The 17,095-nt window shown below is 36.5% G+C and overlaps 1 long non-coding RNA gene across 2 annotated transcripts in view; it reads left to right on the top strand.

Annotated features, from left to right (window-relative positions):
• LOC133242901 (uncharacterized) overlaps positions 1 to 17,095 on the top strand; it is a 47,706-nt gene that overhangs the window by 19,590 nt on the left and 11,021 nt on the right. The window lies entirely within an intron of this gene.

Below are 17,095 nucleotides of genomic sequence, written 5' to 3'. Positions count from 1 at the left end.
GATGAGTCAATTCTTTGCATCAGGTGGCCAAAGTATTGGAGTTTCAGCTTCAGCATCAGTCCTTCCAATGAATATTCAGGACTGATTTCCTTTAGGATGAACTGGTTGGATCTCCTTGCTATCCAAGGAACTCTCAAGAGTCTTCTCCAATATCACAGTTCAAAAGCATCAATTCTTCAGCGCTCAGCTTTCTTTATAGTTCAACTCTCACATCTATACATGACTACTGGAAAACTATAGCTTTGACTAGATGGACCTTTGTTGGCAAAGTAATGTCTCTGCTTTTTAATATGTTATCTATGTTGGTCATAACTTTTCTTCCAAGGAGCAAGCATCTTTTAATTTCATGGCTGCAGTCACAGTCTGCAGTGATTTTGGAGCCCCCCAAAAATAAAGTCTGTCACTGTTTCCATTGTTTCCCCATCTATTTGCCATGAAGTGATGGGACCAGATGCCATGATCTTAGTTTTCTGAATGTTGAGCTTTAAGCCAACTTTTTCACTCTCCTCTTTAACTTTCATCAAGAGGCTTTTTAGTTCCTCTTCACTTTCTGCCATAAGGGTGGTGTCATCTGCATATCTGTGGTTATTGATATTTCTCCAGGCAGTCTTGATTCCAGCTTGTGCTTCCTCCAGCCTAGCGTTTCTCATGATGTACTGTGCATATAAGTTAAATAATCAGGGTGACAATATACAGCCTGGACGTACTCCTTTCCCGATTTGGAACCAGTCTGTTGTTCCATGTCCAGTTCTAACTGTTGCTTCTCGACTTGTATACAGATGTCTCAGGAGGCAGGTCAGGTGGTCTGGTATTCCCATCTCTTGAAGAATTTTCTACAGTTTTCTATGATCGACACAGTCAAAGGATTTGACATAGTCAAAAGAGCAGAAGTTGATGTTTTTCTGGAACTCTCTTGCTCTATCAATGATCCAACAGATGTTGGCAATTTGATCTCTGGGTTCTCTGTCTTTTCTAAATCCAGCTTGAACATCTGGAAGTTCATGATTCACATAATGTTGAAGCCTGGCTTGGAGAATTTTGAGCATTACTTTGCTAGCTTGTGAGAGATTTACTGTGCTAGTGTGTCACATGTTTATTTCCTATCTAAATGACTGAAATGTCTCCTCTAATATTTATTTTTAATTGGGTTGATGGTTTTCTCATTACTGAATTTTGACATTCTTTTTGTATTCTGAAAGGAAGTCTTATATCACATGTGTGCTTTGCAAATATTTTCTCCAAAATCTGTTCCTTGTTTTCTCATTCCATTAACCAAATCTTTTGAAAAACAGAGGTTTTAAATTTTGATGAAATGACAATTTACTGATTTTTATCAACTGTACACTAGGAGTGATATCTAAAAAATTTTGATAACCCAAGTTCATTAACTTTGTCTATGTTTTCTTCTAGAAACTTTTATAGTTTTAGTTGTTAAATTTTGGTTTATGATCCTTCCTTTGAATTAAATTTTGTAATGGGGCAAGGGATTGAAATTCTAGTTTCGTTTGTGATTTTGTATGTAGACATCCAGTTGTTCCACTACTATTTGTTGAAAAACCATTTTCTATCCACTTTGAACTTTTCTCCATCTCCACCTTTGTAAAATATCCGTTGTCAATACATGTGTGGGTTTATTTCTGAACTATTTATATTCTATTTTATTCATCTGTTTGTCTATCTTAGGTCAAAACCACACTGTTTTGATTGCTGTAGTTCTATAAGTTTTGAAATTACATTTTTTTTAACCCTTCAAGTTTGCTCTTCTCTTTCAAAGTTGCTTGCATTTCTATGCGAATTTTAGAATCAACTTGTAAATTTCTTTTTAAAAAAGCCTGCTGGGGCTTTCTAGGAATGCATTGATTCTACAGATATATTGGGGAAGAATTGGCTTCCTTACAAAATTTAGTCCTTCAATTCATGAAAAAGGTATCGCTCTCCATTTATTTAGGTCTTTTCTAATTTTTCTCAATAATGGTTTCTGTTTTCAGTTTAAAGGTTTCACTTCTTTTGTCAGATCTGTTCCTAAAGGCTTTATAGTTTTTGGTCTACTATAAATGGTATTGATATTTTAAAAAAATTTAGCTTCCTGTAGTTCATTGCAAGTATATAAAAATACAACTGATTTTTATTTATTGGTCTTATACCTTGCAACTTGGCTAAACTCACTTATGAGTTCTGGTAGCTTTTTTATAAATTCTATTGAATTTTCAACATAAGCAATCACATCTTCTGCAAATAAAGACAGTTTTGTTTAATCATTGGCAATCTGGATGTATTTCATTTCTCTTTCCTGCAGGCTTAAAGTAAAGTAAAGTATTAGTCACTCAGTCATGTCTGATTCTTTGTGACCCAGTGGACTGTAGCCATCAGGCTCCTCTGTCCATTGAATTCTCCATGCAAGAATACTGTAGTGGGTTGCCATTTCCTTCTCTAGGGGATCTTCCTGACTCAGGGATTGAACTCAGGTCTCCTGCATTGCAGGCAGATTCTTTACCATCTGAGCCACTAGTGAAACCCAGTACAAGCTAAAACCATTAGTAATACTGTTGAACAGAAGTGGCTTGAGAGAGAATTCCCTAGTGATCCAGTGGTTAGGACTCCATGCTTTCACTGCCATGGGCTGAGGTTCAATCTCTAGTTGGGGAAACTAAGATCCCATAAGCCCCATAGTGCAGTCAAAAAAAAAAAAAAAAAAAAAACAGGCTACAGAGTGTTGGATTTTGTCAACTTCCTGATTTCAGAATTTAGCAGAAAGCTATAATGAAAATTGTGTAGTACTCTCATAAAAATAAACCAGAAGTAAACCAATCACTTATGGTCTATTTATTTATTAGCCATGCACATGGCTTTCAGGATCTTAGTTCCTCAACCAGGGCTCGAACCTAGTACCTGGCAGTGAAAGCCCCTAATGCCAACCACTGGCCCTGTTCAACTGATTTTTGACAAAAGAAGTTTTCAATGGAAAATAGTAGTCATTTCAACAAATAGCACTGAGTCAACTAGGTATACACATGAAAAGGAAGCTGGATTCTCTACTTGACATCATATTTCAATACAACAGTTAACTCAAAATGGACCAAAGACCTAAATGGAGAAACTAAACCTATAAAACCCTTAGAAGAAACATAGGTGTAAATATTCCAAACTTTGGATTCTTATGTATAACAACAACAAAAATAAACCTCATTATAATTAAACATGATGTCCTCATGCTTCGGAGGACATTATCAAGAAAGTGTTTGTAAATGGTGTATCTGATAAGGGTCTAGTATCCTGAATATATATATAAAAAAACTCTTACAACTCAGCAATAAAAGACAGATAATCCAATATAAAAAGGGGCAAAGGATTTGAATAAACATTTCTCAGAAGAAGATCTGAAAATGACCAATAAGCACATGAAAAGATGCTCAGTATCACTAGACATTAAAGAAATGCAAATCATAACCACAATGAGATACCACTTCACACTCACTATGATGGCTATAATCAAGAAGACAGAAAATAACAAGTTTTGACAAGGATGTAGAGAAATTGGAACCCTTTTACATAGCTGGTAGGAATATAAAATGGTACACCTGCTTTGGAAGACAGTTTGGTAGTTTTTAAAAAAGCTGAACACAGTTTCTATGTGATGCTACAATTTCACTGTTAGTTATATACTCAAGAGGATTAAAAATATATGTTCTCACAAAAACTGGCACATGAATATTCATGCCACTATTGTTCATAATAGTCAAAAGATGGAAACAGCCCGAATGCCTATCAGCTTACAAATAGATAAATAAAATATGTTGCATCCTTACAATATATTATTTAGCCATAAGAAATGAAAAGCTACTTTATGTTATAACATGAACCTTAAACATTGTGCTGAGTGAAAGAAACCTGTCACAAAAAAGGTTACATGTTGTATGATTCCATTTACATTAAATGTTCAGAACAGGCAAATCCACAGAGTCAAAAGTACATTAGTGGTTCCCAGGGGGTTGGAGGAGGGGGATGGAGAGTGACTGGTTGTACAACTTTGTGAATATACTGATAGCCACTGAACCATACACTTTGAAGGGTTATGATACATGAATTATATATCAATTTTTTAAAAAAGAATTTTTGTGTAGTGAATAGCCATGACAAAAAGGTAGTATTTTCCTCCTGAGATGACTGCCCATTATAAGGTGACAAATTTAGAATTCCTCTCTTATCATGTACCCTATTGCATGGGCAGGTATTTTCCCAGCTCTCTCTGCATCACCCTATGGGAATTGGGACCCAAGGAACTGGTAGAAATGCAGATACTCTAGCAAATGGTATTGTTGGTATTATTAAACTGCCACTTGTCTTTGACCCTGGAGTCTTTTGCCAGCATCTATGAAACTGTGTCTAACTAACTTGTTAACTTGTATGTAGGGTAAAATCTCAGATTTTTTAAGGTTCTGGACGGGGACCATAAAATTAATTTAGTTCAGCTTTCTTATTTTACATATTACAAAGCTAAATTACATAGCTATGTATTTATTTCAAGAAAGCCAAGAAAGAAGAAGTCAATAGGAAGAAAAAATTGGTTTCTTTATGGAATGGGTTTATCAGACCTTGACAACTATGTCCTTAATTTGTGAGCATTTGTCATGCCATATTTCTTCTTATTTGGTAGATTCATATTAAAGTACCATTTTAAATGTATGACTCCAAAGAGGATTCTCTGACCTTTCCTTAGTGTTATTTGCTGACCTAAAACCTTTTTCTTCCACCTGTAATAGCATCTTTGAAGGAGAAAAGAGATCTATAATGAAGATTCACTGGTGTAAATAGAGATTTGTGATCAATTTATCCTTGGCTATCAGGAAAACTGTGGTGGTATCAAAAATAATCTAAAATGCATTTGATTCTTGAAGTGTATCATAATTTCATGATAACTTTTATAAGATGGATATCTGCTAATTTATATAGTTCTTGATAATAAGTTGGGTTATTTCACTACTTCTGTACCCTCGTTCTTATATGTCATCAGGGATTGTTCTAGTTCTTGGCAAACAATTCATGTATTAGTTTGTTTTTCTTTTAAACTGTCCTTGGATTTCAGAGTTCTTATGTATATAGCCTTGTGTTCAATGATGGCTTAGTTTATAATATCTTATCAAAACTGATTTTTAATTTGTATAACACACTCTGCAAGGTCATGACCATCATATTATGACAAAATTTAGCATATTTTTGCTGAGTTTTTTTACATATATAAACAGTATTTTATAAAGTTTTTTTTTAAAAAATAAGTACATGCCCTAAGACTTAAGGCAAAAAATTAATATATGAATAAATTGTCTTAAAAATAATAAGCTTTACTACTTTATGCAATAGTATTAATAAGGCAGTATTCTAGAATTTAATATATTCTTTTATCTTGGTTGGGTCACAGTGAGTCTAGCTGAATTTGCTCCTTTAATGTTGCATTTTCTCTGTAATAATATTTAGCACATTTTATTGTACTTGCTTGTTTATATTGATTCCCTTCCTCCAGACTGCAAACTATTCAAGAACAAGCTATGTGTTTGTCTTTTCAGCTCTAGAACCTGTGCCAGTGTCTGGAACAGAGTAGGCATCCAGAAATGAATATTGATCCCCCAGGCAGATCATACGTTTAGAAAGGTAGCTCACAGTCAACTAGATTTTACCAAAAAGCCAATTAGATGATATATATTTACAGGGAGCTTTCTATATATTCCCTGGTGGTTCAGACGGTAAAGCATCTGCCTACAATGCAGGAGATCCATGTTCAATCCCTGGGTCAGGAAGATCTCCTGGAGAAGGAAATGGCAACCCACTCCAGTACTCTTGCCTGGAAAATCCCATGGATGGAGGAGCCTGGTAGGCTACAGTCCATGGGGTCGCAAAGAGTTGGACACGACTGAGCTACTTCACTTTCTTTCTATATATTAATATATATGGAAACCTGAAATAATCACTGTTAATGGGCTGAATTGTATACTCCCAAAATTCATACACTGAAGTCTTTTTTTTTTTTTAATTGAAGTATAGTTGATTTATAATATTGTGTTAGTTTCTGGTATACAGCAAAGTGATTTCATTATATGCATACATATATTCTTTTTCATATTATATTCCATTATGGTTTATTATAAGATACTGAATATGGTTCCCTGTGCTATACAGTAAGACCTTGTTGTTTATCTATTTTATGCATAGTAGTTTATATCTGCTAATCCCAAATTCCTAATTTATCCCTCCCCTACTCCCTTTCCCCTTTGGTAACCATAAGTTTGTTTTCCATGTCTGTGAGTCTGTTTCTGTTTCATAAATAAGTCCATTTGTGTCATCATATATTGAAGTCTTAATCCCTGGTATCTCAGACTATACACTGTATTTGAAGATAAGGTCTTCAAAGAGATAGGTAAGATGAAATGAAGTCATTAGGGTGGGTCCTAGTACAATATGATCCATGCTCCTATAAGAAGAGATTATTAGGACAGAGAGACACACAAAGGGAAAGCCATGTGAAGACACAGAGAGAAGATGGCTATACTCCAGCTAAGCAGAGAGGCCTGAGAAGAAACCAACCCTATGGTTGCTTTGATCTCAGATATCTAGCCTCCAGAATTGTGAGAAATAAATTTCCTTTTAAACCACCAGTTAGTGGCACTTTGTTAAAGCAGCCCTAGAAAAGACTAAAATAGCTGGCAAACTAACATAGTAACTAAAAGATTGGTTTGGTAAGTATGGAATTTTAAAAAAGAAAGAAATCTCATGGTCCTGTGAGAATATTTATATACACTACATTAGAATTTCTTTTCCTCTACAGAAAATACACAATAGTAACCCAGTGTTTTTCTCTTGTATCTTTCCTTTACACAAATTTGCACACACACTGACATGCCTTATGCTTTCTCTAATAAGGTTTCATGGTTCTTTTTTTCTTTTTTTAAACAACATAATCCCTCAGTTCCTGGATGGAATCACAGTAGAAGTAACAGTTAATTTCCCGTCACACGTCTTATATTCTCTAAAGCAGCTTCTAACTTCTGGGTAACTAGGGGATATCATCTGCTTCTCCTGCCTTACTAACTTACTAGCACCGTACATGAACCAGGAAATGTATCTTAGAAAACTATGAATGATAAATGGAATTAGTGGATCCACAAAGAGAAAAGTTAGTTTTCTTATGAAATCTTATTTTTCTTCAGGTTTAATTTCAGAAATAGAATTAACTTAATTTTATCACAGGAAAGGGCCATGTATAGTAGTCTTTTCAAAGAAGACAACTGTTTTATGATGTGATTTGTTTTCCAGAAAAATTACAAAGAATGAATAGTTACAGCTTTCCTCAAAGCAAAGTAATGTTACAATCTTCTGAAGTTAGTGTATTTCCAGAAAGATATACTCAACTCTGGAAACTCATGTAGGTAGCTGCTTTGACAAAATAACAAAACCCATTAGCTAATTTCTCAGTCGAATAATATTTCTAGCCATAGCAGAATATTGATAGTCCATCAAATTTAGTTTGAGAGTACATCCCTGGGATTCTATAAGGACACAAATTAATTCTCAAGAGTAATCTATTTCACAAGGAACTTCAAATTATGTATTTTCTAACATATAGTTATTTTTTTTATGGAGACACAGATAGAAATATTTTCTAATGAAACAGTACACAGTGGCTAGACTTCAGATTTCCTCTTTTCAGGATAAGAATTAGGGGAAACATGGAAATTTTTATCCCTGGAATTATTGATCAAATGAAAAATTAAGCATTAAGTGACTTCAGGTAAGATGAATTCACTAGGAAGAGCTGAGTATAAAGTGCCAGAGAACTAGCTGAAATGTGAAAACAAAATCAGGAGAATTCATGAGTGTGTTATTTTTATTGGCTGGTGTTATTGTGTTAAGGACCACATTCAATCAACCAAATCAACTGTTGATTCTGTTTCCATCAAGATGTCTATATGTGCTTCCTGATTGACTTAGGACCAGCTCAGAGGAAAACTGCTCTACTCTTAGTCTTGTATGGCTCATTTTTCCTTTCTAATGATGGAAAACAGATGGAGTCATTATACTTTTGCAAAATTTCCCTATTCCCCTTTTTCCCACTAGGCCTTCCTGCTAAAACTGGCAAGAAGAGAGAAGCAAATTGAAGATAGCCGTACTTAGATTTAATCAACCCCAAAGCCTTTTTTTTCCATTCCACTTTAGCTGAATGTTCCCAGGGTCACAGCCTAGTTTGTACAGAATTTAACACTCAAACCATTTACTTCAGAATCACTTATAAAGAACTTGTTTAAAATGTAGATTCCTCATGGACCCCACCCCAATGATTCTGATTCAGTAGGTCTAAGGTGGAACCCATAACATTCAATTTGATAAAGCCCTCTGTGATTTTTTTTAAGAATACTTAAATATATGTATATATGTGTATATATTTGGCTGTGCAGGGTCTCAGTTGTGGCACTCAGGATCTTCAGTTTTTGTTGCAACATGAGAACTCTTAACTGGGGCATATGGGATCCAGTTCCCCAACCAGGGATTGAACCTGGGCCCCTTGCAGTAGAAGCATGGAGTCTTAGCCACTGGACTACCAAGGAAGTCCCCACTCTGTGATTCCTATGCAAGTGAATTGCTGACCACACTTTGAGGAACACAGCTATGAACAGCTGTGTATCAAAGTGTGGGATTGTTGAGAGAACTCTCATTTGAAGTCCTCTGTTTTCCTTGTAAAATAGGTGAGTTTGTCTTCTTTCTTGACTGTCATCACATTAGTTCAGTTCAGTTCAGTCCCTCAGTCATGTCCGACTCTTTGCGACCCCATGGACTGCAGCATGCCAGGCTTGCTTCCCTGTCAATCACCAACTCCCAGAGCTTATTCAAACTCATGTCCATCAAGTCAATGATGCCATCCAACCATCTCATCCTCTGTCATCCCCTTTTCCTCCTGCCTTCAATCTTTCCCAGCATTAAGGGCTTTTCCAATGAGTCAGTTCTTCCCATCAGGTGGCCAAAGTACTGGAGCTTCAGCTTCAGCATCAGTCCTTCCAATGAATATTCAGGACTGATTTCCTTTAGGATGAACTGGTTCGATCTCCTTGCAGTCTAAGGGACTCTCAAGAGTCTTCTCCAGCTCATCCCATTGGCACACTCCTATACATCCATCAGTATCAAAACCAAAGTAAAACTCTTTGTAAATTCTCCCTACCCAGTTGATCAACCTTGAGTCACTAGGGTACCCCATGCATGTCTTGATTGTGGTACTTATAATACATGGTAACAACTGCTTCTGTCTCCTTAAATCTTGGTGTTTCTTGGGTTCTGTTGTTTTTCTTCCTCTTTCCTTACTCTTTACACCTTCCCTGGGCAGCACTTACATCCACATTCATGGATGCAGCTGCTGCTGCTGCTAAGTTGCTTCAGTCGTGTCCGACTCTGTGCGACCCCATAGACGGCAGCCCACCAGGCTCCCCCATCCCTCGGATTCTCCAGGCAAGAACACTTGAGTGGGTTGCCATTTCCTTCTCCAATGCATTAAAGTGAAAAGTGAAAGGGAAGTCCCTCAGTCATGTCCGACTTTTAGTGACCCCATGGACTACAGCCTACCAGGCTCCTCCATCCATGGGATTTTCCAGGCAAGAGTACTGGAGTGGGGTGCCATTGCCTTCTCTGATGGATGCAGCTATAACCCATTAATTGGATGATTTTCAAATCAGTAACTCTAGCTTACATATCTCTGAATCTCCAGATCCAAACTTCCATTGGTCTACTGGGCATCTTTACGTGACTGTTTATAGATATCCCATATCTCAGTGTCAAAAACTGAATTTATTTTCTTTGTGTCCCCAGTGTCTTTCCCAAACCTGCTCTTCCTCTTCTGTTCTTCTGAAAGGCACCAACATGTACTCAGTTTTTGAAAGCAGAAATTAAGCAATCATTCTCATTCCTTCCTCCCTCCTCCCTTCATTCAATATTGTTAGACCTTCTTCTGAGATATTTCTCAAATTTCTATTCTCCGTTCCCCCACTGCTACTACATTGGATAAAATCCAGTTTATTATAGTATTTGGTAGTTTGGGTAGAGCCAAGAGTAAATAAAGGTATTGGAAAAAAGTAAATAAGTATACATTGATTCTTCAGAAAAAAAGTCTTCCATGTTTATTCCATTCCTAAAGATGTTGAAAAGATAATTAGAAAGAGGGAAGTATAGAGTAATATGTTAGCCAAATCCTTGTCTTTCAAAGCACAGAGAAAATAAATGATGTTCAAGATTAATAAGCTAGGGCTTCCCCAGTGGCTCACCAGTAAAGAATCCACCTGTAGTGCAGGAGACACGAATTCCATCCCTGGGTCAGGAAGATCCTCTGGAGGAGGGCATGGCAGCCCACTTCAGTATTCTTGCCTGGAGAATTCCATGGAGTTCTGGTGGGCTACAGTCCATGGGGTCACACAACCAAAGTGACTGAGCATTCACACATGCAAGATCACTAAATTAAAAAATGGCAGAGAAATATATTTAAAATATCACAAGGATAAAATGAGCCAAACCCAGAATGTGGGAAATTCCTTGGCACAAGGGACCTGGATTATTTTTTAAAATGAGTATTAATAATTAATATTAATATTAATAATCCAATAGTCCCTTGGACAGCAAGGAGATCAAACCAGTCAATCCTAAAGGAAATCAACCCTGAATACTCATTGGGAGGACTGATGCTGAAGCTGAATCTCCAGTGTTTTGGCCACTTGATTCGAACAGCCGACTCATTGGAAAAGACCCTGATGCTGGGAAAGACTGAAAACAGAAGGAGAAGAGAGCAACAGAGGATGAGATGGTTGGATGGCATCACTGATTAAATGGGCATGAACTTGAGCAAAGTCTGAGAGATGGTGAGGGACAGAGATCCCTGGCATGCCGCAGTCCATGGGATCTCAAGTAGTCAGACATGACTTAGTGACTGAACAACAACATGGGAAAATCTATAACGGATCTATTATAGATTTTAGAGATTTAAGAAACATGTCAGATTAGTGCAATATGCTGATTTTGTTTAGATATTAATTTAAATAGAAGGTATTTGGGGGACAGTTGGGGAGATTTGAACTGAATGTTATTAAGTGATTATGATAAAGTTATTAGAATTATGTTTGTAAAAATTCTCCTCAACCTTGTGAAAATACATACCAAAGTATTTATGAGTAAAAAGATATTATGTCAAAGATTTGCTTTAAAATACCCCTGGTCAAACCATATACAAAAATTAACTCTAAATGGATCATAGAGTTAAATATGAAAACCTAAAACTATGAAAATGCTAGAAGAAAACATAGGAAATATATTTTAAATCTTGACTTTGCCAAAGATTTCTTAGCTATAATACTCAAACACAGTACATAAAACAACAAACTGATAATTGGACTTCATCAACATTAAAAACTTATGCTATCTATATGATACTGTTAGGAGGCTAAAAGGACAAACCAAGGGCTAGGAGAAAATCTTTGCAAAACATATATTTGATAAATGTTGTTAAAGAGTCTGCCTGCAATGTGGGAGACCGAGGTTCAGTCCCTGCTGGAGAAGGAAATGGAAACCCACTTGAGTATACTTGCCTGGAAAACTCCATGGACAGAAGAGCCTGGTGGGCTACAGTCCATGAGGTCATAAAGAGTGGGACATGACTGAGTGACTAACACTTTCACTTTTATATAGAGAGTATATAAAGCACTCCTAAATTTCAATAATAAGTAAACAAACTGATAATAAAATGAGTATGAGAAAAGAGCATAGCAGGTCTTGTTGCTTACATGTCACACATCTCCAAGAGAACTTAGAGTCATTACTGAGTTTTGGACACCCTCTGAATGTTTTTTTATATTAACGATTGAGAATTTTATTGTGTATACCTGGAACAATGGATCATGTTATACTATCTTGTCCAGATTGTTTTGCACTAACATCAAGTTGATCATGCACATGTGACTTCATTGTTGGGGTCCTGAGTTCTGGTTGCTATAGCTGGTTGCATAGCAGTATATGTCCACATGCCCAGCTCTCCATAAAAGCCTTGGACTTTGAGTCTTTAATGGGCTTCCCTGCACAGAGAGTTTTCACAGATGTCCCTGTAGTTCACAGCCAGAGAAAAAGTATGTCCCATGGGACTCCAGATGGAAAAGAACTTAGAAAGCCTATACCTAGTCACTCTGGACTCCACCCAGTAGATATTCTTATTCCTGTTGCTCATGCTCTATAAACTCTTTCTGTGACAGATGTTAGCCATGTGTAAAACCTACTGCTGAGTCCTGTGAGTTCTAGTAAATTAGCAAATGTGAGGGTGCTCTCAAGACATTTGAGATGATAGGAAAATAATTTGAATAGAAACTTCACCAAAGAAATATAAGAGTGGCTAGTAAGTACATTCAGAGCTGCATAATGATATTAGTGATCTGGGAAATGCAAAATAAACCACAATGAGATATTGTTTTGTACCTTTTGGAATGGTTGAAACTAAAAAGATTGATCATACATAACAAGTACGGGGGAAATTGAAACTCTCATACACTGAATGTGTAAATATGAAATGGTACAGCCGTTTTGGGAAAACAGTTGGGCAGTTTCTTGAAGTTCTACACATGCCTACCACACAATTCAACCATCCCACTCATATATATATATATATATATATATATATATATATATATTTACCCAAGGGAAAAGAAAGCATGTGTTCATACAAAGACTTATACATGAATGTTCATTACAGCTTTATTTGTAATATGTCAAAACTGGAAACAATCCAAATGTCCTTCAAGAAGTGAATGGATGAACTAATAGTTGTATATTAATCTGTTCAATAGATAGCTATTCAAAGCAACCAAAATAAAAGAACTATGGATCCACACAATATGGATAAATCTCAAAATAATTATACTTCATGGAAGAAGTCAGATAAAAAGAGTATATACCATATGATTCCATTTATTTAGAACTCTAGAAAATGTCAACTATAGTGTCAAAAACTGATACTGGTTTCCAGTTTGGGGAAGGGGTATGGGAAGAGGCATGTTTCCCAGGTGGCTCAGCAGTAAAGAATCTGTTGCCAATACAAGAGATACTGGAGACAGGGGTTCTTCCCTGGGTCGGGAAGATCCCCTGGAGGGAGAAATGATAACCTACTCCACAATTCTTGCCTGGACTATCCCATGGACAGAGAGGCCTGGCAGGCTATAGTCCACGGGGTTGCAAAGAGTTTGACGCAACTGAGACGCAGAGGATACGAGAAAACCTTTTTGGGTAAGGGATGTGTTCATTACATTGACTGTGGGATGATTTCATAGGTGTATGCATATTTTGAAACTTGGCAAATTGTACACTTTGAAATATGTGCAATTCATTGTATGCCAATTATGTAAAAATATAAAACTAATAAATGCCATTTAGGAAAATGGTGGCCCAGCACTACAAATTTTACCTTGTTGTCTTGTGTTCCCAGCAATCTAAATTGTTTCCTTTGCAAACAACAAAGCAAAGGCACAGTTTCCAGGCACTGACCAAGGAACAGAGAAGCTGTATATTGGAGCTGAAAGTTACACTTGACCCCTGCCCCACCGACTGGTTAGCTAAGGAGATAAAACCTGAAATTATAAGAAATTCTAGGGAACAAGCAGAAAGAAAAGTCCTGGATGAAGCAACTTTGGCAAAATGTTCATAATTTGTGTAGCTGAATAATGGGTATATGGGACTTTTTAAAACAAAATGTGTCATTAATTTTGAGTTAACAGAAGAACTGTTATGAGTTAATAGAACTAAAGCCCAAAACATTCAGAATTGGTTGCCTATTGGTAATGGAACCGTGGGGAAAGGGGTAGTCATTTTTTACTGATTAAATTTGTACGTAGTTTGTATATTGCTTTGTTAAAAATAAAAACAATTTTGCAAAAACTCAACATCAGACCTGTGTAAAAAAAGTTTTCTTCTTCCCTTATGTGAAGTCACTAAGTTGTTTAACTCAGTTAATGATTCATGCAGTAAATTTAGCCATTTTGATGATTACTTGATTTTTGAAAGCTGAAATATTTTTTAAAGTTCTGATTTATTCTTATTTGTACAGTTTTGGTAGAAGAAAAGGATTATAAATTTGGAGGTTATAAATACTCAGATATTTGAATGCTGTTAGGTTTTATTTAAGAATATATAATTTTGGCAAGGCTTTATGAGATGAGAAGGATTATTGACATGCTGCGTTTATATATATATATGTAATTCTTGTACTTCCAGTTGAGAGGTATTTTAATTATATTCTATATCACTATTATCCTTCTTTGCATGATGGGAAGAAAATTTCAGGAACTTCATGTTTCCTCCTCTCATCACTTGACTTTGGGGGAATCTTTGACCACCATAAAGGAGAATTTTGAAAGATATATATTTTTTACATATTTTATAATATGTTTTAAAAATCTATACATTTGAGAAATTTGGGGTTATGAGAATTCAGAAAAAGGGTTCTGAATTCATAGTGAATTTAAAACAATTGCTCCTAATGGTACCCTAGTTGACTAAAGGAATTAGCTATTGATAAAGCTAAGAAATTAAGAACACAGGAAATGCCTTATTGGGTCAAATCAGTGACTCTCCAAGATATCAAAGGATATTTTGGTGGAATTACCTTGCACTTCATTACAAAGCAATAACCTCAAAATATTTTTTAAAACACCCTGAATATCCTAAAATGTCCTTTCATATATTATTAGGGATCTACAATCAGTGAACTTCCTAAATTTTCCTTTCACCTATTTATACTAGAGTCTGTGCAGCAGAGTTAAGGGTACAAACTGCAGTCAAACAACCCTAGGTTGGAATCTTAGATCTTGAACAAGTAATTTTCTCTGAGCCTCATTCTCATCTTCTGTAAAATGGGGGTAACTGAAGCACCTACTTCACAAGTTTATTGTGAGTATGCAATGAGAAAATTCATGTAAATCATTGAGCTTAAGGCCTGACTATCAATACATATTAAGTCCTGTTACTTTGTATTTTCAGCCTACACATTTTCTTGGTGTTAGTAATCAGGTTCATTCTATTTATTAAAAGAGAAATCAAGACTTCCCTGGTGGTCCAGTGGTTAAGACTTTGTGCTGCGAATGCAGGGGGGGTGCAGGTTTGATACCTGATCAGGGAACTAAGATCCCACATGCTGTGTGGTGCAACCAAAAGATTAAAAAAAGAGAGAGAAATTCATTTTTACAATAAAGGCTGGGCTTTGAAAAGGTGAAATAGCCAGTCATCTACATGGTTTGATTTTAAGAGTATCAGGAAGATTCCAACCTCTTCATTTCCCCTCCCTGCACATAAATACAGCATACTCTATCAAGAAAGCTCCATTTCCTTATTGACTGTGATGAAAATTCAGATGTCACCAGGATGTACATTCAAACCATAGATTGAAGACAGGTGAAATTTTAAAAATTAAAAAACAAAACAAAAACAGATATCCACAAAAGGAATGATTAAATGAAGAATCGACGGGTTTTGATTTCCTGGGGAGAGACAAGGACAGGCACTGAATTCAGGAGGAAATTGGGGCAAGAGGTGTTAGGAACTACTAGAGAAATGAAACTCTCCAGAACATTATGGTTAGGGAAACTATTTAGTGGAGTGCATTTTTTCCCAAGATAAGAATCACCTGGCTCATTTGTTAGACAAAGGGACTCACAGGCCCTTGCCCTGGAATGTGGTAAATATAGGGTGGGGTTAAGGAATCTGAAGGGTTAATGAACACTCAGGGGATTCTTAAGACCTGAAAAGTTTGAGAAAAGCTGGAGAGCTTAGGAGGCCAGGTTTTGAAATCAGAACACTTGGACTCAAATCCTAGCTCCTGTCCTTAAGGATGAATGATCATGAAGTTAGTTAACCACCTTCAACCTTAGTTTCCATCTCCATAAAATGTTTGGGGATTAAATTAATTAATTAAATAAATTAATGTGTACAAGACATTTATCTCACAGTAGACACTGAAAAAAATAATTGGCATTTTTATTTTCAAGTGTCCTTCATTTCAGTTCACTTATTCTTATATATGAATCCTTAGAGTCTCCTGGGCAAAGTACCAAAGTGGTCAATGATTTTCTAGAACTTTTTGTTTGCTTTCTAACATGTCCTTATCTTTGAAGCCAGAGTTGGAGAAATTAGCATTGTTATTGTGATCAGCTGTTCTGGGTCACCTTTTATATCTTTATGCCTTATCATGTAAATTAGGCATTCAGAATGTCAGAATTTCTATTCAAACCCTTTTCCATAGACACTGATGTCACCTGTCCCTGGCAAGTTGATTTGCCTCAGAGTTACAAGGTTTTCAGACTTTAGCCTTCTCTCTGAGTTCCAACTTGAAAAAACCCAGTAACACTCGACTTTGAGTTACAGTTTAAGCAAGGCTTTGAAAGCTCTTCAGACATTGACTTCCAGTTTAGAAGGAGCAGAGTGTCAGAGAAACAGAAATGAAAAGACAGAGGAAGACAATGCAGGGAAAACGTTAAACACATATCAACAGTAAAAAGGGCAAGACCATGAAAAAAGAGACAGAAAGAGACAGGCTGACAGTGCCAGATAGAGGAAGGGGAAGGGTGAGGAGACCCAGAGAGAAACAAAGATTGAGAAAGCAGCATAGACAGAGCTAGAGGTGGGGACAGAGACAGACAAGCACGGAGAGAAAGAGATCAAGACATGGTCTGGGAGGAAAGCTCTATTATTAATAAAAGTAGCTTTCTATGGAAATTTCCCTAGAAGTTGAAAAAGGAAAAATCCATTTAACACAATTTTAAAGTAATTACTATGGGAAAGGCACTACTTGGAAATTGTGGTAGATATACAAGCTTTTCAGTTACTGGGTTGGAGAAGGGTGTGTACCACAGAAGTGTTGCAGGAAGGCGGACCCCTTCCAGGGCCCGAAACTGAGCTCTTGTCTAACACTCAGAAATGAATTGTCCAAGGAGACACATGTGCTGACAAAGCAAGAGACTTTATTGGGGAAGGGCACCCGGGTGGAGAGCAGTAGGGTAAGGTAACCCAGGAGAACTGCTCTACAGCATGGCTCGCAGTCTCG

Source organism: Bos javanicus, chromosome X (assembly GCF_032452875.1).
Source record: "Bos javanicus breed banteng chromosome X, ARS-OSU_banteng_1.0, whole genome shotgun sequence".
Classification (NCBI taxonomy): Eukaryota; Metazoa; Chordata; class Mammalia; order Artiodactyla; family Bovidae; genus Bos; species Bos javanicus.
The sequence above is the reverse complement of the archived record's forward strand: the minus strand, read 5'-3'. Positions and strand labels throughout refer to the sequence as shown.